This window comes from Grammomys surdaster, unplaced genomic scaffold (assembly GCF_004785775.1).
Source record: "Grammomys surdaster isolate TR1022 unplaced genomic scaffold, NIH_TR_1.0 64, whole genome shotgun sequence".
In the NCBI taxonomy this organism is placed as follows: Eukaryota; Metazoa; Chordata; class Mammalia; order Rodentia; family Muridae; genus Grammomys; species Grammomys surdaster.
Genome location: NW_021604566.1, coordinates 3,336,456 through 3,359,734, shown reverse-complemented (window position 1 = coordinate 3,359,734; position 23,279 = coordinate 3,336,456).

Sequence of the window (23,279 nt, the reverse complement as noted above, 5' to 3'; positions counted from 1 at the left end):
TTCACATAAACCACAGAGACAGAGTAAAAAGTGTACGTGGTGGGAGGAATAGAGAACTAATCACATAGAGATGTAAGACGAACAAAGGTGCTCCTTAACATGGAAAGGCAGTGTGCAGAAGTTTGATCAAGAAAAGTGTACCAATAATGTCACTGACAATGCATTAGGCTTGCGTGTCAGGAGAGCCCCAAAGCTGACACAAAACATCAGCGGCCACAGAACTCAAACATTATGATCTGAGGCATCTCACTTGGCAAGACACTTCACAGAAATGTCAGCCATGATGTCCACCAAAATAGCTGGATTTAAATGTTACTCAGATCAACTTACCCCAGATGTTCCCATGTGCTGTTTGTTATGGTCTCAATTTAAAAAAAAAAAATCCTTGGGGTAGCATTTTAGAAAGTACAAATTAAGAACAATTCTATTTTCAAATTTGAGGCATAGTCCACAAAATACATAGTCTAGACTCTGAAAATTAATAGATTATGAATGGAAAGCTAAACTAAAGGACTTGTTCAAGGTTAAACATCAGGTGGCAGATTCCCAGAGTCCAGACACTCAGGAAACTGGGCAGCAAGATAGATAGAGCATTCCATACCAGCCTGGGCTATAGTGAGTACAGTGAGACTCTGAGAGAGACAGAGAGAGACAGAGAGAGAGACAGAAAGACAGAGACAGAGAGAGAGACAGAGAGAGAGAGAAGGAGGGGAAGGGAAGAAAAAGAAAGGAGTGAGAGAGGAAAGAAAGGAAAGGGTACTACAGATAGATGACAACTAAATGAATTGTGGGACACTGGATTGTACCTTGGACATGAATTATCTTCTTTTCCTTTAAGGAAAATAGATTAAAACAAAAACAGTTGGTAAAAAGTGAATAAGAGCTATGATTCAATGTATAATATCAGTGTTAATTGTTTTTTTCAGTTTTATAGTGACTCTGAGATCAAGTATCTTTGGTTTTAAAAATCCCACCTTGAAGGGGGATTTGGGCTAGATATGATGCAGGCACACTGTACATACATGTATGAAACTGTCAAAAGTGCTGAAGAGACAGCTCAGAAGTTAAGAACATTGGTTGCTCTTCCAGAGGACCTGGGTTCAATTCCTAGCACCCACCTGATGGTTCACAACCATCTGTAATTCCAGCTCTGGAAGGTCTGATGCCCTCTCCTGGCCTTAGCAGGTACTGCATGCACATAGTGCCCATACATACTGTAAGCATATAAAATAAAATTAAAATATTTTAAAATTGCCAAGGAATAAATAAAACTTTGGAATGAATATAGATAGATAGATGGATAGATGGATGGATGGATAGATAGATAGATAGATAGATAGATAGATAGATAGATAGATAGATAGAGATAGAGATAGAGATCTTTGAGATATTTGAGATATCTGGGGTACAAAAAGTGCTGTACTTGTTACAGCCAGAATCATGTAAGCTTCAGCAAGACTAAAGCACAAAACATCCTGCAAAGACTGCCTGCAAAAGTGGAGACAGTCAGAAGCCAAACAATATAGCACCTGAAGTACTTCTAGGACCTGCTTTCCACTATAGTACATGGAGCATCTAGCAATAGCTGCACACTTTGAATGCCCTTCATCTGAGGACATCAAGATCCTGCCAGTCCATATTTACTGCCACTTTGGAGCACAAAGTACCTCACAAGCTCTGTGCACATGACTGACAGTGTTCACACATGAGAAGCCCAAAGTGTCCAAGGTCACAGAGCTGAATGGGATAAAAAACTGGACCATTGATTTATCCCAATGTGCTCCCCCATTGTTTCTGTGATACGTGAGATGTGTCAGACCTATAGTCATATTCAATTAGTGTCCATGTCAATGGGGTGCTCACTAGGGTTTGGCTAAATTACCTCACCCTCTGCCAAGAATGGTCCCTGCAGACACATAGAGGAACTGGATCCTCAGTCCCCAGGGCTCAGGTTTCTTTGTTCACTAAATCTTTTGCAGAGTTGTGTCAAATCATGTATTCTATAAGCTAAGCATTAGGTGTTTTGGAAGACAAAAAGCAGAGTAACAGTGAATTTTTTTAATGTAACAATTGATAAAGTCCTATGTACCCTTGGCTACAAGATTCAGTTAGGAAGTGGATCTCAGTCTTCCTAATGCTGTGACTCTTTAACACTGTTCCTCATGTTGTGGTGATGCCCAGCCATAAAATTATTTTTATTGTTATTTCATAACTGCAATTTTGCCACTGTAATGATTTGCAACATCTGTGTTTTCCAATGGTCTTAAGGGACCCTTGTGAAAGGATCGTTCAACCCCACAAAGGGGTCACAATCCACAGGTTGCCACAGGTTGAATACTGCTGAGTTAGAGACCTTGTATGTACCCCTAGTTCATTACTAGCCTTGCATGCATAAGGCTCTGGGCTTAATCCCCAACACAGCCACAAAATAAAGACCTATTTTGAATGTGAATAATTTTTCAGACTATTTGGATTCCTTCCACAGGACACCACGGGAGGTAAGGGAAAGATGTTTGTCCAGTCCAGGTATACACATCTGAGGCATGGACTTGGCCTTCTTTCAAGAAATCATTCTCACAAATCTTGTCTAGTTAAAGATACTGGATGCCGCTCAAACAAGTCACTCTTGCAGCTTCTAGGATGTTTAGCTACTTGCAGACTGTGGCCTTTCATAGTGTGAACATGCTCGAAGTTAATTCTGAGTGGGAAATCATCTTGCCGTGCTCCCGAATCCTCACTAAATTCAAAGGGAGACTGGGTTCATTTTCTAGGTATAAGTGCCACAGACTGATGACTTAAGCAACAGAATGTGGGGATTTTATTTCAAATCCTGGAGGCTGAAAGTCTGAAATCCAGATGTCTGCAGCATTAGGTTTTGTAAGCCTCTCTCCTTGGAATGCAGGTACACACATCCCCTTTCTTCACTGTCTCTCTCCTGTTTCTGCATCCTAATTTCTTTTCCTTATAAGGACATCTGTCACACTGTTTTAGGGACTATTGTAACAGCCTCATTTTCATTTAATTACCAGCTTAAAGACCTTCTCTCTAAATATAGCCACAAATTCAGGCAACTCGAGGTTAGAACTACAACCTATGAACTGAGGATGGAGGATAAATAGTTCAGCCCATAAACAGAAATGTAGAGAGAAAATAAAGAAGTCATTCAAATGTGTCTTTGATCCTAGGAGTGAACGTTCCTTTGGAAACCTGCTGCTCACAGGCATCTGATGACTACCACGCAGTGCAGACGGCCCCTCTCCATCAGCCTTCCTGGGAACTAGTCCACTGATGTTACCATCTGGACAAAGTTTCAATAAACTTCTTCTTGGACTTGGCCGACCAGCTATGGCATCCCCACCTAGACAGCTCAGTGTGATCTTTTGTCACTTCGGCACTCAGAATGATCATCTTCAAGATGTACCCAGCATGACCACCTTCCCTGTAACTCTCAGCCTTACAAGATGTGTGTGCATAATGTGCTGGCATTGTTGCTGCGATCAATACCAGCCAATGTGTCTGAGCAACTTGGAAAGATCCATCCTCTTAACAGCTGATATGACTCTCGTATTTTGTTTACTCCAAACATGGACTCTTGCCTTCAGGCCTCATAGAGAACAGCATTCCAAGAACATATTAAAAATGTCTGACATAGTGTACCCAGCAGACAAAATATTCCTGGGTACTGATGAAGGGTTTGGGGAGCCGTAGCTCACGCATAAAGCTCTGTGGCCTCTCCCAGACCACCCTGCTCATGCTTCATTTGGAAGCCAGAGGCCTCTGACCTAAAGCTTAAGTTGACTTGAAGAGACTTCAGACTTTTATTTTGGCTTTCATACAAGGAAACACAAATTTAAAATATATCTGGACTAAGGTAGTGGCTCAGTGGACAGGAGTTCACATGCATGAAGGCTTCAGTCTGGATCTCCCAGAACCAATATAAAAAGCTGTGAACAGTCTAATGCACCTGAAACCTGAGTGCTAGCTGGAAGAAGTGCTTTATGGCTTGCTCAAAACCAGCAAGCACTGGGTTCCATGAAAGACTCAGTCTTAAGAGACTAAAGAAGAAAAATAGAAGACACTAATGTCATCCTCTGGCCTCCACAGGTTCATGCATGGATGCATTCATCAGTATATATACACACACACAGAGCTATACATGTGTACACATATATGTACACATGCATGTGCATACATGTGCCTGTAAATTTCCCCCTCTGATCTGTATAAAAAGTAAAGTTTACTGGAAGATAAAATAAATCTTGATTAAAAGTCAAAGCATATTAAACAAAAACACTTATAATTATTTATTGTCAAAAACAACTTAAAGCCATTGGATCTATTATTTGTATTCTCACCTCACACATTTATGCTGCTTTCCAGATAAAATAGGGTGTGTCTCATGGTAAAAAACAAACAAACAAACAAACAAACAAACATTTGTTTTAGGTCCAAGAGACTATAGAGATCTGTGATTTTATTGCACTGGATCTGTCGGTCCTGATTCTTGTAGCCTGTAAGACTGTAATCGTAGGATAAATTAGATGTAGTAAAACACATGAGCACCAGGCGGCAGCATAGACCTGATCCTGCACTGGATCTTGTACAGGTCCAAAGTAACTCTACTGAAGACATACCAGGATCTGAAAACACTCAAGTCCTTACCCCCTGGTAGCAAATTCTTGCTCACCGCCTTTCTAGTTTCTGACCAAATCCTATCTAAGTTCCTATTAGTGTGGGGAGTCACCCCAGATAACAGTGTAGAAAGAAGTAGTACCATTCGCTATCAGATCTGTATAGATGCTGAATTCAAGTTCCCAAGTCCCGGGTGTTTTTCGCGGGGGGAGGGGGTGCAGGGGGGCAGAAGGCAGAAAGACAGACGACATGACTGCACAACTTGGAGCCAAGAAGTCATCAGGAGACAGCAAAAGGCAAATAAACCTTAGGAAGCACAAAAGAATGTGAGCTTACACTGTTTTGCACCTTTCAATGTTACAACTTCTTTCCCCAGAACTTCATGATTAGATGAGAAGGAAATGGGAGAGACCAGCAAATCCCCTTTGTAGCCTCAAACCAAGTCATAACTGGAATCCAGAAGAAAGAACTTAGCCAGCCTCACTCTCTGTGAGACAGGCAGCCCCCTAGTTTATCTGGTACCCGTGTGATTTGTTCTGTCCAGCTGTAGGGTGGATGGAGGAAAGGAGTGTGGCTTGGGACTAAGGCTGGGGCAGCAGTGTTCGGCTCCTGGCTGCCCCAGTAGTTCCCACACACCAGCTTGCATTCATCCCTGTGATTGATGCTCCTGGAGCCGCCTGGAATCTCTCTGCCTGTGAGCTAATTATTATGGGGACTGACCTGCGTCCGCTGGTCAGGAGTGAGTAAGGCGAGGGGTAGGTGAGAGCTGGCTATTCACAAGAGGGCAGCCTTTGATGCGAACGAAGCAGAAAGTTTGGCCGAAACTCAACACCTCTCAGAAGTAGAGATTAGTCAAAAGGAAGAAAGGAGAAGGCATTGTGGAAGTCTTCAAGGAGGAGACAAAGATGCCTGTGTTTTGTATCGCTCAGCTGCCTCAAGAAAATGTCCATTTGTTTTCTTTACACTCCTTTTTACATTTTAAGTGGAATCTAGTGAATGTGTCTTTTCAGAGTTCCCAATTCTGCCGTTTCCACTACACCTCATGTTGCCATTTTAATGAAGCATCATCTTTCCAGAGAGTGTGGGAACAAAACCTGTTTGATGACCTCTCAGAGCAAACACTGAGCCCTCCAAATATTTCCCTGAATTAAACCCTCTACCCCACAGTCTATTTCCTTTTTAAAATGCCAATTTGCCAACTACTTCAAACCAACAAACAGGGCTTTCCTTCACCCTCAAGCCAGAGGGCCCCTGTGGAGCCCCACACACCATGGGAATTCCTGGGGAACAGGCATTAAGACCGGGTTTCTTGGCAGCTTGGGTGCCCCGGATTCAGGACATCAGCAAGACACCTTGTATCCTGCAGTCACAGGATAAGTGTGTGCAAGGACATGGAATGACCTTACAGATTACCTAGTCCAGCCCTCATGGCACAGATGAAAACAGAGAGATGGGACTGAGAGGTGAACATGTGCCTGCCACATGGGGTGCTGCAGGCAGAATGGGGAAGCTATGGGGATTCCTCAGCATCAAGGACAACTGGGCAAATGCCATATTCCCTGGCACTGTTCTAAATGAACCAAGTGGACATTTCTAGAGGCAGGACATAGGAACATGTATTAAAACATCACCATATATCATGGCTCCAAACATGCTAACTTCACAGAAGAACTAGCCCCAGGAAGAAGAGAGGCTCGGGGCTGAGTTTGAATCCCAGATCTGCCCTTTGACAAATTGATGCCTCTGACCTCTGTTTCCTTGGCTGGTCCTGAGAAGGTGTGAGTACCGCGCTGTATGGAGACACGCTCAGACCCTGAGACCTAGTGTAATTCACTGACTCGGTGACATGCTGCCTGCCACCTGTAGATGGAAAAGATGCAAGACTGAGATTTGAGTCCCAGAACCTCTGGCTGCGAACTGGATGAGCCTGGACACATCCTTGATCCTCCTCAAATCTTCACACAAAAGTGCAGGTGATATTCCCTTCTGCCAGGAGTGGTAATAAAAATAATATCACACATACACTGAGACCACCATCAAATAGAGAAATGACCCAACCACCCTAGGGCTTTGCAAAAGGCAGAATCAAAGGCAAGGGGTTAGTTCCATGGAGGACAGAAGCTCTAAGTAGGCAAATCTCACAGATATTAGTTGCTGTAAAAACAAAGGAAGGTGGCCTTAAAGGGCCCCAAATCCAGTCACTAGTCACAGCTAGAGACCTTATGAGGTAGGGTAATTAATACTACACTGAAGAATTAGCTGCTTCTGGCTGTGGAGATGCCACAGGAGATAAATGCAAAAGAGAAAGGCCCTTTCTTTCCTTTACTCCACTCTCCAGTCTCCTGCCAGGGATTCTTCTTGCCCACAGGAGGGAGAAGTCAGAAGATGCAGAAGTATAGTGCCCAAGGACAAAGCAGATGCTGGAACTGAGCAGATACCTAACACATGTGCTGCCTCTCTCTCTCTCTCTCTCTCTCTCTCTCTCTCTCAAGCACAGAGGAAGTAGTTTGTCTCTGCCTCTCATTGTAATTGTTAGCAAACTATAGCAGCCCCAGAGCATTCTTTACAAGAAAGGGGAGCTGGCTTCATTATTAAAGTCATGTGTATTACAAAGAGACAGCATTTCTCTGGGGAGTGTCACCACACAGAACAGTCTGAGATGATGAGTAATAGATTACTTCACAAGAAACTCTGGTTCAGGGAGGGCAGAGACCTGAAGGTCCTCTGTGTAGTTCCATGTGCTGGGTGTGTTTGTGTGATCAAATAGGACACTTTCACAAAGGTAACTGACTGACTCACTACCACTGTGCTGGTTAGGTTGTTTTGTTTTGTTTTGTTTTGTTTTGTTTGTCAAGCTGACACGAACTAGGGTCATCCAGGAAGAGAGAGCCTTGATTGATTAAATGCCTCCATCAGATTGCCTATAGGCAAGTTGTCGATTATTGATTTATAGAGAAGCACCCAGCCCACTGAGGGCAGTGCTAACCATGGCCAGGTGGTCCTGGGTTGTATAAGAAAGCAAAGTGGGCAAGCCATGAAGAGCAAGCCAATAAGCACTCCTCCATGGTCTCTGCCTAAGCTTCTGCCTACAGGTTCTTGCCTTGAGTTTCTGCTCTGACTTCCATCCATAAGGGACTGTGAGATGAGATAAACCTTTTCCTTCCCAACTCGCTTTTGGTTAGTGTTTTACCATAGCACTAGAAAGCAAATGAATACAATCATGTACATTAAGTATAACTACTATGTGTGTGTGTGTGTGTGTGTGTGTGTGTGTGTGTGTGTGTATGTGTGTGAGTATGCCTCCAACGCAAGTGCGTATTGAGGACACAGGTTGGTGTTTAATGTGTCCCTCTATCTCTCTCTCCACCTTGTTTTCTGAGAGAGGATAACTGGACTGAATTAGACCCACCACCTCCTGAACAATGACAAGAGATTTATTACATACAAAAGTGTAGGCACTATAGTTGGGTATGTACCAACTAGCTCATCTAACTTAAATTAATTTATTTTAGTTCACGTCTGCCATGTGGCCCATTACCTCTCACTCAGTCTGGGCTCCTGTTCCTTCTACTCCGAGTCTTGCTGGCAAATCTTCCCTTGCCTGATTTCTTCCCACAGAGCCTATCTCTGCCTGGAAGACCTGCCCTTCCTCTTTTGCCTCAGCTATTGGCCCTCAGATATGTATTAAACCCAGAAAGTAAAAGAGGTGTATGTTTACAAAATACTAAGGCAAGTGATGATCCATAAAAATAACAGTACCAAAGTCCAAACAGTACTCAGCTCTCTGCTGGTAGAGAAGTCAACATTTGAATAATGCAAAGACAACCTTTACGTAGCGCACAACAAGATTTGTGCACAAAAACTGTGCAAGAGAGTCTCACTCTCACTGAACCTGGAACTGCCATTTTGGCTAGTGTCTTAGTTTGGGTTTTGCTCTAACAGGGCCACACCTCCTGACAGTGCCACTCCCTTGGCTGAGCATATGCAAACCATCACATTTCACTCCCTAGCCCCTTTAGGCTTGTTTGCAATGCTTTTTGTGAGACTTAACCAGAGAACAAAGTCTATGATGGGCATTTCTAAGACTTACTTTGTCAATGTAATTAATGTGAAGCTCTTCACCTTAGCCTCAGGCAGACTCTTCAGACAAAAAGTAGCCACATTCTTCACCAAAATATCACAAAAACAGTCTTTAGGCCACATATTGAAATTCTCAACTGAAACCTCTTGGGCCAGGTCCGTTCAAATCACTCTCAGTAACAACATCTTCCATATTCCTACTAGGATAGCCCATTTAGCCCCATTTAAAGCATTCCACTGTGTTCCAAATCCAAAGTCCCCAAATCCACATTCTTCCAAACAAAAGCATGGTCAGGCCTATCACAGCAAGACCCTACTCCCACTACCAACTTCTGTCTTAGTTTGGATTTTATTGCTGTGAACAGACACCATGACCAAGGCAACTCTTATAACGACAATATTTAGTTGGAGCTGGATCACAGGTTCAGAGATTCAATCCAGTATCATCAAGGTGGGAGCATGGCAGCATCCAAGCAGGCATGGTGCAGGCTGAGCTGAGAGTTCTACATCTTCATCTGAAGGCTGCTAGCAGAATACTGACTTCCAGGCAGCTAGGATGTGGGTCTTACAGCCCACACTCACAGTGACACACCTACTCCAACAGGGCCACACCTTCTAATAGTGACTCCCTGGGCCAAGCAAAGGCAAACCCGTGCAGCTAGACTGGCTGGCCAGGAACTACCTAAGATCCTCACGCCTCCCACACATATTGTAAGTGATGGGTTTACAGGCACACAACACACACTTGTCCAGCTTTCACGTGGTTCTGGGGGTCTAAACACAGGTTCCCGTCTTACACAACAAACTCTTTGCCCACCTTTTTTTTTTTTTCTACTTAACTTTACAATTTCATCATTTGCTCTTCAGGAATTCAGATCGAGCCCAATCTGAGTAAATGTTGCTAAGTTTCTGAGCTCAGTGCTGCTAAACAGATGCTCCAGCCAACATGTGTGAGAACCATTTAGCTACTACAATGACAATGTTTTCCTAAAATAAGCTTACGTGTTTTCATAAGCTTTCTCTCTTTTTTTCTATCTCCATCCATGAGAGCGATTAAACTACTCCCTTCACAATAATATAGCATGTACACACCGGCAATAATACGTATTATTAAAAGTCCATTATGTCACCATTCCGTTGGGCATTTTATGTGTATCATTATCCTTTAATGTCTTGTGTAAGAAGATAACGTTTTTCAGCTGCAGCATTTGATAAGTTTCACAAGTTCTTGATATCATAACCAAGTTCTGATGACAAAAAATGACATTGATTGGGGGTAAAATTTATGCACAGTTAGCTACATGTGTTATCATTGTGCTGAAAAGCTACTTCTACAATTTTTACTTTTCCTATTTGTTTATTTTGTTTATTCTAAATAATCATGATAAGCATCAGGACATAGTCTGAAAGGGGTTCTTTTAAGATATTTTAAAGTATCTAACTTTTCCCTCTAATAGCTACATTGTATCCTTGGGCATATTGTATTTTATGATTTAATCAGGAGTGTCCTGGACATGACCAAACTGCTAATGTGCTCTGGAGTGTCATCAATCATACAGCAGCTGGCAGAGCTGATGAGCCAGGCATGGGGCCAGCACCAGGCCCAGGCAAGGGGACAACCAGGGTGGCCCGAGAGGCAGAAGCACTGCATCTGGAACAGTACAGGGACTCTGCTGAGCTGGGGCAGGAGGAGCTGGCAGAGTACACAGATGGGTCCCAGTCCTTTGCTCCTGCTCAGGAGGCCTCGTGTGGAACTCTCTCAAAGGAAAAAGTGCACCTCAGGTTTGCAAAACAACACTGGCCGAGAGAAAAGAAAAAGAAAGACACAGGCCAAGTCTGGATTAGAAAATTCCCAATTGAGGAGCTGACAGGAATCAAAAGCTTTGGGAGGTGCTCAGAGAGACCCATACCCATCTTATTAGTTGCTTTTATCATTGCTGTAGCCAAACACCCAACAAAAAAGAAGTTTAAAAGAGGAAGGGGCTTAGGGCCTGTAGAACCAGGGACATACTTCCCAGCATGGTCAGAAGGGAATGCCAACAGAGGTAACAGCTGGTCTTGTCATGTTGCATCAGAAGATTCTCTGACACCAGAGGACAAACAGGAAATGGGACTGGGCTATAAATCCTTCCGGCTTTCCCTAGTGACCCACTTCCTCTTAAAGGTTCTATAACTTTCCCAAACAGCACCATCAGCCGGGAGAAAGTGCTCAAACACACAAGCCTATGGGGACATTTTGTATCAAAGCACAACATCTAGTTTTCTCTGGACTACATATACATAGAGCTGACATGAAGGAACAACCCACACATACCCAACACCTTGAAGAGTTAAACCCTTGAGTCTACACTTGAGCTAGGAGCCTAGTTGTCTGGTTCCTCCTAGAAGTTGTTGAAATGTTTTCAGAAACACCTAAGATGCCATGTAAGGGGCCTGAGAGCTGCTTCAGGAAGGCCATGAAGAGAACATGGCTGCAATAAGAAAGCTAGTCTGATCCACACTGGTGGATCCAGTCAGAACAAAGATGGTTGAATTTGAAGTTCCTGCCCACCTCAGACAGAGTAAACTTAAAGACCCCAAAAGTTGCAGTGCCTTTCCAAACTCGGATGAAAGGAGGAGCCTATAGACCCAGTACAGATACATGCTGAGACTGTCACTCCATTTCTCTGAGTCAGAGTCACTGGGGAAACTCTGGACTACAATGTTGAGAAAGCTACTGGGAGAAATTCCCTGCTTTAATAACCAGAATTAAAGCCAAAAGAATTGTTAGGATTTCATCACAAAGTAAGTTACTTTGGTTCCTACATGAATCTCAATGCCATGGCTGATGGGAGTCTGCTCCAGAGAACTGGATTTGCACTATGTATAATCAAGTGTTTGGCATGTTCAAAACCCCAAGCCAGAGTGCCTGATCTGGGACAGTGGAGGTCCTCCTAAGGTTAAATGTCATCCTCTGTGCTATTCGAGCATTAGCGGAGCCAGCCTTCCTTGGTAAGACTTCACCGTGGCTACATGCCATCTCTTAAGCAAATAACAGTATTGAGTGGCATGTGCCAACTTACTTCAAATGCCCCGCATTGTAAAACAGCATGCAACCTAGAAAGCTGGAACAAATGGTTGTCTCAGGCCAGTTCTGTGCTACAGGAAAGAATTTAGAGTGTTTGAAGTGCTACAAATACAGTCAGTACATTGGGCAGCAGACTGGGCTACTCTGGCAAAGCTCAGGCATGAGAGCCTTGCAACACATTCAGTTTTCTATGCAGCTCTGGCAACAAAGTGTCTCTTCTGGGTCCCTCTGCAGTACTTCTGAAATGTCACCATTTCTTAATAACTTAAAACTCTGTGCACCAAAATTCAGACGGCATTCTGGTCATCATCAAAGACCCAACAGCAGATAATGACATTTGAAGAATCAAGAAATAGAACACATTAAAAATGAAGGGCCAAACTGTATGAAAGACTCTGGTTTTCCTGAAATAACTTTCAAAGTTAGAAATGTAATTACAATTGGAGAGATACTTGAAGAACACATGGACATGAAGTAGCAACAAAACACTTTATTAGTAAGTATTCAGGGATGGAACTGGAGAGCTGTCTTAGCAGTTAAGAGGACTGGCTGTTCTTCCAGAGGACCTGAGTTCAATTCCCAGCACCCACATGGCAGCTGACAACTATCTGCAATCCAGATCCAAGTGATCTGACACCCTCACAGACATACATGAAGGCAAAACAGCAATGTACATAAAATAAAAATAATTAACTCATTAAAAACAGAAAGAAGAGGAACATATTCATGAGCTAGGGAGATGACTCAATGAGTAGAGTGTTTTCCGTGCAAGCACAAGGACCTGATTATGATCTCTGGCACACACAGAAAAAGCCAGATGTGGTGATATACGCTTGAAATGTAGGCACTGGAACAGTCCTAAAGATCCCTGACTGGCAAGAATCAGAGAACAAGCCTGTCTCCAAAAGCAAGGTGAACAGCACCTGAAGAATGATATTTGAGGTTGACCTCTGACCTATACGACTGCATCTGCAAACACACACATACACACACACAAACACACACACACTTTTAAATTGTGATCATTCTATACTTGATCTTGACCAGAGGCTGAGCAGTGAGTAGGACCTTCTGTCATAATGCCAGGCAGCCACCACTACCAGTAAGCCAGGCAGCCCAGGCAGAGGGGAATCACTGACACTACAATGATCAGTGCTACTAAGCTGTAGTGTCTGGTTGGCTGAATATAATAAATGCCATCTTGGCTTATAATAGTCATAACTGATAATGGTTTATCTGAATGTAATCCACCATAAATAAAGAAGCATCTGTATTGCTGATAGTCATTAAATTATTACTATTGTAGTATAACCTTAGTCAAAATAATTTTAAAAAATAAAAATCCCATCCTTGATGCTTCTACATTTTTGCCAAGACATAATTTGTTTAAATAAACAGCATATCTCAAGAATATCTGAGTTCAGGGAACACAAATTATGTACCTTTATGTAGCAAGCAAGTATCCTGCCTTGATGGAGCTAACAAGATATTCATAACAGAGAGAATCACATAGCCACGCCACTGACAGACTTGCAAAAACACTCTCTACCAGGCAACCCATAACTACTCCACTTTCCTAAGATACAGAAAGGTCAAAAGAAACCAAGGAACAGAATACACCCAACAAAACTTCTCCAGATATCAACACTTAGAATCACCTCAGTCATCATAACTCTGGTGTTTAGATGCCTAGACACCAGCACAAAAACACAATCATTAACAGGCAAGATGCTCCATCTTAACTCAGAAACCCTACTACAGTAGGTCCTGAGAAATGCACCATAGTTACAGCATGAGGCAAGAACTTCAAAATAGCTATTATGAATATGTTCAAAGTTCTTAAAGAGGATATAAGTAAATACCTTAATAAACTCTGTGAGAAACAAACAATGAAATAAGGTACTATAAGCAGTTCAGGACATGAAAGTATAATAAAACCACTAAAAACCTAAGCTAAAGAAAACTGGAAATGAAAAATTTACAAACTCAAGCAGGAACCCCGCCAACAGGCAAACCTCACCAACAGAATACAAGAGATGAAAAAAGAGATCTCAGGTGTTGAAGGCAAGATAGACAATGTGTATAGCTCAGTCAAAGAAAATGTTAAAAGTGATCCTGGTACAAAAGATCCAGGAAACCTGGAACACTATGAAAAGATCAAATCTATGAATAATATGAATAGAGGAAACAAGTGACATATAAAGGCAGACCCAAACCCATTGGAATAATACCTCACTTCTCAATGGAAACTCAGAAAGCCAGAAGGACCTGGACAGATGTTCTATAAACTCTGAGAAACCATAAATGCCAGCCTAGACTACTATACCCAACAAAACGATCAATCATAGTAGATGGAGAAAGAAAAACATTTCACAATAAAAAACAAAATTAAGCAGTATCTATCTATACCAATTAAGCACTACAAAAGACACTAGAATTAACTTTCAGTCTGAAGAGGTTAACTAACACAAGCAAATCAATAGAGGCAGGAAAACTCACACCATAGCACAAAATAACAGAAATCAATGAACATTGTTCCATGAGCACTCTTAACAGTAATGGTCTCAATTCCCGCCCCCAAAAAGACACAGATTAATGGATTGGAATCAAAAGCAGGATCCATCCTTCTCAAGAATTTTAGAAATACACCTTACATCAAGGATAGACATCACCTCAGGATAAAAGAATGGGAAAAGAGATCCCAAGAAAATGGACCTAAAGAGAAACTCAGTGTAGCCACTTTAATATGTGACAAAACAGACCTCAAACCAAATGTAAACAGAAAGATAAAGGAAGGAGGATACATACTCATCAAAGAAAAAAAATTCTCCAAGAGGGACATCGCAATTCTTAATGTCTATTCATCAAATGAAAAGACAACCAAGTTCATAAAAGAAATACTACTATAGCTTAAATCACAAATTTACCATCAAACACTAATAGTGAGAGAGTTCGGTGTCCCACTCTCACCAATAGACAGGTCATCCAGGCTAAAGAGAAATGCTGGAGCTAACTGACATTATGAACCAAGTGGACCTAAGAGGTATTTGCAGAACATTTGACCCACACACAAAAGAACATACAATTTTTTCAGCAGTTCAACTTTCCCCAAAATTGACCACATACTTGGACACAAAGCAATTGTCAACAGATACAAGGAGATTGAAATAACACCTGCATCCTATCTGACTATCATGGATTAAAGCTGGATATCAACAGGAGAAGGTAGGCAAACTCAAGAAAACTGAACAAGTCATGTTAGGACAGAAGAATGAAATTAAAATTATTTTAGAACTGAATGAAAATCAAAACACAGCATACTCAAATTTATAGGACACAATAAAGGTGGTTCTAAGATGAAAGTTCATAACACTAAGCCTATATTTAAAAAACGAAGAGATCTCATATTAGAACTCATTGACACACTTGTAAGCCCTAATAAAAAGAAGAAATAATACCCAAAAATAGTAGGCAGCAAGAGCTAATCAAACTCAGAGCTGAAATCAATAAAATAGAAACAGACAACAAAACAAACAAACCAAAAAAACTACAAAGAATCAATGAAACAAAGAGATGGTTCTTTGAGAAAATCAGTAAGATTGATAAACTCTTAGCCAAATTCATTAAAAGATGGAGAGAGAAGATACAAAATAATGAAATTAAAGATGAAACAGGATCATCACAACACACTGAGAAAATTAAAATAACAGCAAGAACATATTTTAAAAACCTGTGTTTACTCCACTAAACTGGAAAACACAAAAGAAAGGGATGAAGTCCTTGATATATATATCACCTTTCAAAGCTAAATTAAGATCAGTTAAATTGAAATTAGCAATTAAAAGCCATCCTCCCCGACCAAAATAGCCTAGGGCAAGATAAATTCAGAAAAGAATTCTACCAGAATTTCAAAGAATTAACACCAATACTTTTAAAATTATTCTGCAAAACGGAAACGGAAGGAATATTGCCTAATTCTTTTTACAAGGCCACAATTACTGTGATAACTAAACCACACAAAGATTCAAAGAAAAAAAAAAACACAGAATATCAGACCAATATCCCTTATGAACAAGTACAAAAATTCTCAATAAAATGCTTACAAACAAATCCAAGAGCACATCAAAAAGCTCTTCCACCATGATCAAGTAGGCTTCATCCAGAAATGCAGGGGTGGTTCAATGTACAAAACTCAGCAAACGTAATTCACTGTATAAACCAAGTGAAGGACTGAAAACACACGATCATCTCATTGGATGCAGAAAGGACCTTTGGCAAAATCCAAACATCCCTTCATGATAAAAGCTCCAGAGAGATTAGGGACATAAAGGACATAGTTTAATAAAACAAAAGCAGTTTACAGCAAACCATAACAAACATCAACCTAAATGAAGAGAAACTCAAAGCATTATCATTAAAAATCAGAAATAAAACAAGGCTTTCCACTCTCTACCTTTTCAATATACTACCAAAAGTCTTAGCTAAAGTGGTAAGACGCATGAAGGAAATCAAGGGGACAAAAATTGGAATAGAAGAAGTCATAGCATCTTAATTTGCAGATAATATGATTGTATATATAAATGACCTTAAAGTCTCCACCAAGAAACTTCTACAGCTGATAAACACTTTCAGCAAAGTAGGTGGATACAAAAATCAGTAGCCTTCCTATACACAAATAGCCAACAGACTGTGAAAGAATCAAGCAAACAATACGTTTACAATCGCCTCAAAACAAAACAAAAATAAAAGTTATCTAGGAATAACTCTAACAAGTGAACGATTTGTATAATAAAAAGTACAAGACATTGAAAAAAAAAAAGAAATTGAAGAAGATACCAGAAGCTGGGAAGATCTTCCATGCTCGTGGATCAATACGGTGAAAATAGCTAACCTACCAAAAGCAATCTACAGACTCAATGCAAGGCCCATCAAATCCTAATACAGGTCTTCACAGAAATTGAAAGAATAATTCTTGTTTCATATGGAAAATGCAAAAAAAAAAAAAACAGGATAGCTAAAACAATCCTAAATAATAACTACTGGTGGTATGGCCATCCTTAATCGCAAATCATACTATAGAGTTACAGTGATAAAAACAACATGGTATTGGCATAAAAACAGCCATACTAATCAATGAAATTAAATTTAAGCTCAAGACATAACTCCACACATCTATGCACATCTGCTTTGTTGGCAAAAAAGATAGAAATAAACACTGGGGTGGGGGAGCACCTTTAAGAAATGATGCTGATCAAACTGGATGGCTGAATGTAGAACAATCCAAATACATCAATATTTATCTCCCTGCACACACACACACACACACACAAAAACAACTCCAAATGGACCTTAACAAAAGGCCATGTATCCTGAACCTGATGTAAGAAAAAGAAGAGAGTGGCATAGGAAAAAGCTTTCTGAACAGGACACCAATAACACAGGCACTAAGAACAACAATTAATAAACAAACAGGACCTCATGAAACTGAAATATTTCTGTATAGCAGAGGGAATCATCACTGGAACAAAATGTCAGGCTACAGATTTTTACTAATTACACATCCGATACATCTTTGATATTTCATCTTACACTAGTCAGCATGGTCAAGATCAATAAGATAAATGACAGCTCATGATGGCCAGGGATGGTAAGGGAACACTCACCCAGTGCTAGTGGGAGTGGAAACTTGTACAGCTACTATGGAAATCAATGTGGTAATTCTTCATGAAGCTGGGAATAGGTTACACCTTGGGATCAAGTTATACCACTCTTCAGGATAAATCCAAAGGACTCTACATCCTACCACAGTTGACACTTGCTCACCTATGTTCTTTGCTACTCATAAGAGCCAGAAATCAGAGACAACCTAGACATCTATCAACAGATGAATGGATAATGAAAATGTGGTACATTTATACAATAGAATGCCACAGCTATTTTAAAAAATTAATGAAATTAACAGGAAATGAATAGATATAGAAAAAAAATCATCCTGAGTGAAATAACTCAGACCCTAAAAAGTCAAATATGGTATGTATTCTCTTCTAAGTGGATGTTAGCTTTTAAGCCTTTGGTAAGCATGCTATCAGAATAATCACAGAGGGTAGGAATAGAATAAAAAGCTAGGGAGAATGGATGCTTTCTCAAATAAAATAAAATATAATGTATAATTACGGACAGACAGTGGAGGAAAGGGATGGGGCTTGGTGGCCAGAATGGACATCTTTGGTCCTGTATAGCACAGGACTTAATCCAACTCTTAAATGACTTCCAAGTGACTACTGGCTTCAGACCTAGAGTTCAGTATACTGAATGTTCCTCAGGAAGTTGAGACTAGAGGAAGCCATTCATCCAGAATGTTCATTGGTGAGATAAACATGTGACAGTATGGTTCACAGAGACTCACAGCCTCAACCAGCTACATGAGGAGAAGAAAACAGCAGATGTCTCCAAAACCATGCAGGGCAGACAGAAGTACTCATTTCTTGCATCGGAAGCTATTCAATAGTTTGAGGCTGTGAAGCAAAAGAAGACATTTGAACAGGGAGATCACCTAATCAAAAGCCATCTGTACACCAACAACTGAATGGCATGAGATCTTTAAATGTATGATTCCAACATTCAAACAGTTTAGCAGGAAATACTTTTATACACAATGTTTATACCTTCAGTTATAGAGATCACGCAAGATTTCTGCCACCATGAGGAGCAAACAGAACAATTTAGCAGGAAACATAGATTTATACGCACAGTGTGTATAACTTTGCTTTTAGAGATCACACAAGTTTTCTGCCATACTTGGCAGCAAACCAATGCTAAGGTCATCTGGACAATGACCAGGAATTCCTCACTCACTTACTCCTGCTTTGGTCAGTTTCCCCATTGGGTTGACACTTGACTACCACAGTTGACACTTGCTAATTAAGTTGATGAATGAAAGTTAAGTTGATACATGGCCTTTTGTTGAGGTCCATTTGGAGTTGGGGTTTTTTGTTGTTGTTGTTGTGCAGGGAGATAAATATTGATGTATTTGGATTGTTCTACATTCAGCCATCCAGTTTGATCAGCACCATTTCTTAAAAGTGCTCCTCCACCCCAGTGTTTATTTCTGTCTTTTTTGCCAAAAAAGCAGGTGTGCATTTACACTATGTGTAAATGAAGTCCTCAGTCCTTTCCTTGAGGTAAATTCCTAACAAACCCATTCCTTCTAAAAAGGGGTGGAGAGGGGTTTGAATAGGTTGTCATGAAATTGAGGAATGTTGACATATAGACACTGTAGTATTAAGGTCTGGCCTTTCCTGAGTCCAGGGTTTTAGGCAGGGGTGCAGAGGTAGAGCACATGCAGGGCAGAGGCCGGGCTGCAGCTTAGAGCTAGGGTGTGTTTGTATGCTCGAGGCCTGAGTCTGTTCCATCACCTTTTCTCTGACTAGAAAAGAAAATGAACTGAATAATTATTTTTAAAATTATGCTACAAAATTAAAATTTGAGCTGTTTTAAAACATTGCCTAGCTGGGGTTTGTGGTGCATGTGTCTAATCCCAATACTTGGGAGGAAGAGGTAGGTGGATCTCTGTGCATTTGAGGCCAACCTGGTCTACAGAGCAAGTTTCAGCCTTGCTAGGCCTAAACAGTAAGTCCCTATCCCAAAAATAAATGCATGTCAACAATCATATATACATTGCCTATAAGTATAATATAATTATATATAATTTATAATTTTGACATTCAACTACAGGTATATATAAACCTTCAAAATCACATTTATCTTCTTCCTCTGACAAATGTCAATGATGCTGCTGAATCTGATCAGTTGTGTTGAGGTCCAGGGTCCGTTTGGTCGTGTTGGTAGACTTCGACTCGTTAACTCCTTACACCATGCTCCTTTCCCCACTCACCACGAGCATTTGGTGCAATGTGTGATTTGCTAGAGAACTGCTTGCAAATGAGGTCTATAGAATTCAGATCTCTCAGACATCTGTGAGCCTTCTGCTATTGCTATAGTTAAAATGTATTTTGTAGATTTGCAATATATTCAGAGAACCAGGCCTGCAAGATTTCAACGTCTGCCACTGTGCTGCTCAGAATGCCACATAGATGTGTTTTTTTGTTGCTCCTTTCAGGAAACATTTTAACGTCCCCTATGTTATCAATGGAATGACACCCTGCCCATCTGCTCTTGTTTCTCTTGACTGTAAGTCCCCTGCCATGTTGCCAGGACAACACTACCTACTATGACATCACAAAGAGTTGTTACTCCTTCCCTAAACATCCAATATCAAATGCAATGCTGTAATTGGCTTTCAGATTCTGGCTGTTCATCCTTCAGTTTAGGATATATTCTTCAGGAGATACCTGCCTCATCTGCATCCTGAGGCAGCATGCATTTCTAGGTGGCATCTTCGCACTCTGTCCTTAGCCAATAGCTTATTCCTACATGTAGAAAGCAAGAGATATGGACTATCACCATCCTTCTAGCATGCTAGCCTACTAAGTCTACCATAAAGCATCAAAAAGTGCTGGTCCCATGAAAATATCAGCATATATATTTCCAGGACTTAAAAGGAAGAAGGAACCAAGCATGGACACACGTACCTGTAATTCCAGCACTCAAGAGGCAGAGGCAGGAAGAACATATTAAATCCATGGCCAACATGGAATTCCAAGAAAAACCTTGTCTTAAAAAATGAATTAAGATGAAATTGGTGTGGCCGGGTGGTGGTGGCGCACGCCTTTAATCCTAGCACTTGGGAGGCAGAAGCAGGCAGATTTCTGAGTTTGAGGCTAGCCTGGTCTTCAGAGTGAGTTCCAGGACAGCCAAGGCTACACAGAGAAACCCTGTCTCAAAAAAAAAAAAAAAAAAAAAAAAAGATGGAATTGGTGGGGAAAGATATATGGATCAGTGGGTAAAGACGATTGTCACCAGGCCTAATTACCTGAGTTAAATCCTCAAAACCCACATGATGGAAGGAGAGAATCAACCCCCTTGAGTCATCCTTGGATCTCTCTCTATGCACTGTGGCATGTGCTTGCACATACTCAGACACATATGTGCAAATAAATGGTCGAACAAAACAGTTTAGATGGGAATAACGCTTCTCTCAGCCAGACTTGTTTACTGAGATTGGTCAAGTTAAGCACCTCTCTACTGGACACAGATTTGGAAGAATAAGAGGACCATTGAGAATAAGAGGTGGGCAAGAGAGGATAATAGCTTGGTAGATATGATCAAAATAATTACATACATGTGTGAAAATATGATGAAATCATCATAGTGTATAATTGTTTGTGAAAATTTTCAAAAGAAAAATCTTCCTACTTTTCAAGTGTTATTTCAGTGCTACATCCATAATTGAGAGAAGAATTATGCCTCAGCGGTCTGCACTGGACAGTTGACAGACAGCACGAAGCAACGTCCATGCTGTGCTCCAGCTCCTCCTGTGTGAGGAGAAGAGAAAAATGGGAGAGTCTGACCTCTTTGCTCCAATTTCAAGACAGTGGAGGCCTGCTGAGTTGAAGGCCGCTGTTTCCTATCTAAGTGGCCCTCTGAGACATCGGAGAAGGGGAGCAGTGTGCAAAACGATTGCAAGAGCCAAAAGATGAGGAAGTTTGCTTTGACAAACTTCTCTCTATGATAAGGAAGCTGCGCTTGTGAAATCATAACAACATGGCTGCCTTACTAAGACCTGAACAGTGATAAAAATCAACAGGCACACCATTGTGAATGGGGGAAATTTCACAGGGTGCCACACCTAGCTGGAGAGCTTCAAACAATTGTAGTCTTCCCTGAGGGCAAGCCTCCTAACTGCTTATTCAATACCAAGTGCTCAACCCTAAAAATGTATAAATACAAGCAACAGTAAAGGAGCTCAGCATTCATGTATTTATTTATCCATGTACATATATATGCATATATGTATTAATGATAATAATCAAAGAAAAAGAAGGCCATAAATTTTAGGCGGGAGAGGGAAGAACATGAAAGAAGAGGTAAGGGGAAATGGTGTATTGTATTTTAATTAAGAGCGAAACAAATTAAGTTATGATAAATTCAAAAATAAATGGCCCTCTGAAAATAAACTCAGAAAAAGACTCATGGAAAGTGGCAATGGTGACTTTCAACACTCCTGACCCTTCCCAGTGACCCATGCCTTGACAGAAGGAGTGTGAAGAGTGCAGACTCTTGGGCAACGCTGCAAAGAACAATTAAATAATTGGAAAACAAAACCTTCAGGGAAGGGTTAAAGGAAAGGAGCTATTTCGCTGGGAGAAGAGAAGGCTGAGCAATGACCTAATTATAGGCTTCAAGTACATGAAGAATTAATCTACAGCAGATGGTGACCAGCTGTTTTCAATTCCCATTGAATACAGTACAAGAGAAAATTGGCTTAGAGAGTAATAGAAAGGATTTGAGATAGATAAAAGAAGGAATTTACTGGGTTTTGAGGGTCACAGAGGTTAAGAGGAGATAGGCCCTGCTGCTTAGGGAGGTGAGAGCCACTCCTTCCCTGAGGTTTCCCGGCTTGGATTGGTTTGTTCAACTGCACTGAGGGAGAAAGAGCTCTGTTTTGTTATGGAGAAGGCCAGCCTGGGTGTGTGGCTGGCTGTTCACTACACCTGAGTCTTTCTTTTCCTCACTTGGACTCTTCCACTTTTTTTTCCATGAGTCCTTATCAGCACACCAAGCGGCATTCACCAGGTGACAGATGTATGCTGAACAGAATGAAAGAAGACACAGAGGTTCCCTTCTCAGCTTCCCAGTTGGTTTTGGCAGTGGTAAGGATGTGCTGAGGACCCTCTCGGTTCAGACACCACTTGAATTGTAGATGACCTGGGAACTGCTGTTCTCACCAGCAGGGGAGTGTGTGTCATCATCATCAGTCAAGAAGTTTGAAAACATACACACCCGTCTGCCCAGTGATTTGTTAGTAGAGCATCTTTCGAATCCAGTCAGTCAAATTATAATCATCCTGAAAGCTGAGAGTGACTCTCTATCAGACTCCAAAACTCAGTGGTAAACAGATTCCAGATTGCTCACCAAATGGTTGCACAAATACATACGTTCATGTGCACAGAACCGAAAGCATTCCACCAGTGAGCACTATCACTTCTACTTTTATATTTGGTTTTATTTTGTGTCATATTTTTAGCACGTTTGGACCATTCAATGAGTTCTAGAATCCTCCAAGTTTAAATTGCTGCTGTGGAAGGACAGCAATCCTGTTTCTGGCCTAATAGACAAGAACTCGTATTTTCCCACCCCAGTTACACAGCAATAGGTAGAGTGTAAGTCAATGAAAAGAAAAAGACACCACAGTTCCCAGTGCCTATCTTCACCAGGCATGGAGAAAGTGAGAGTTCTGCCAGTCTCTCTGTGCCCACGTAAGATGGGCAGAAGTGATGGGCAGGAAAGCCCTCAGGTGGTGCATGTTTATACTGAGCCACTGGGGAGGTGGAGCAAAGAGAATCCCAAGGTCCAGGCCACATGGCAAAATCCTGTCTCA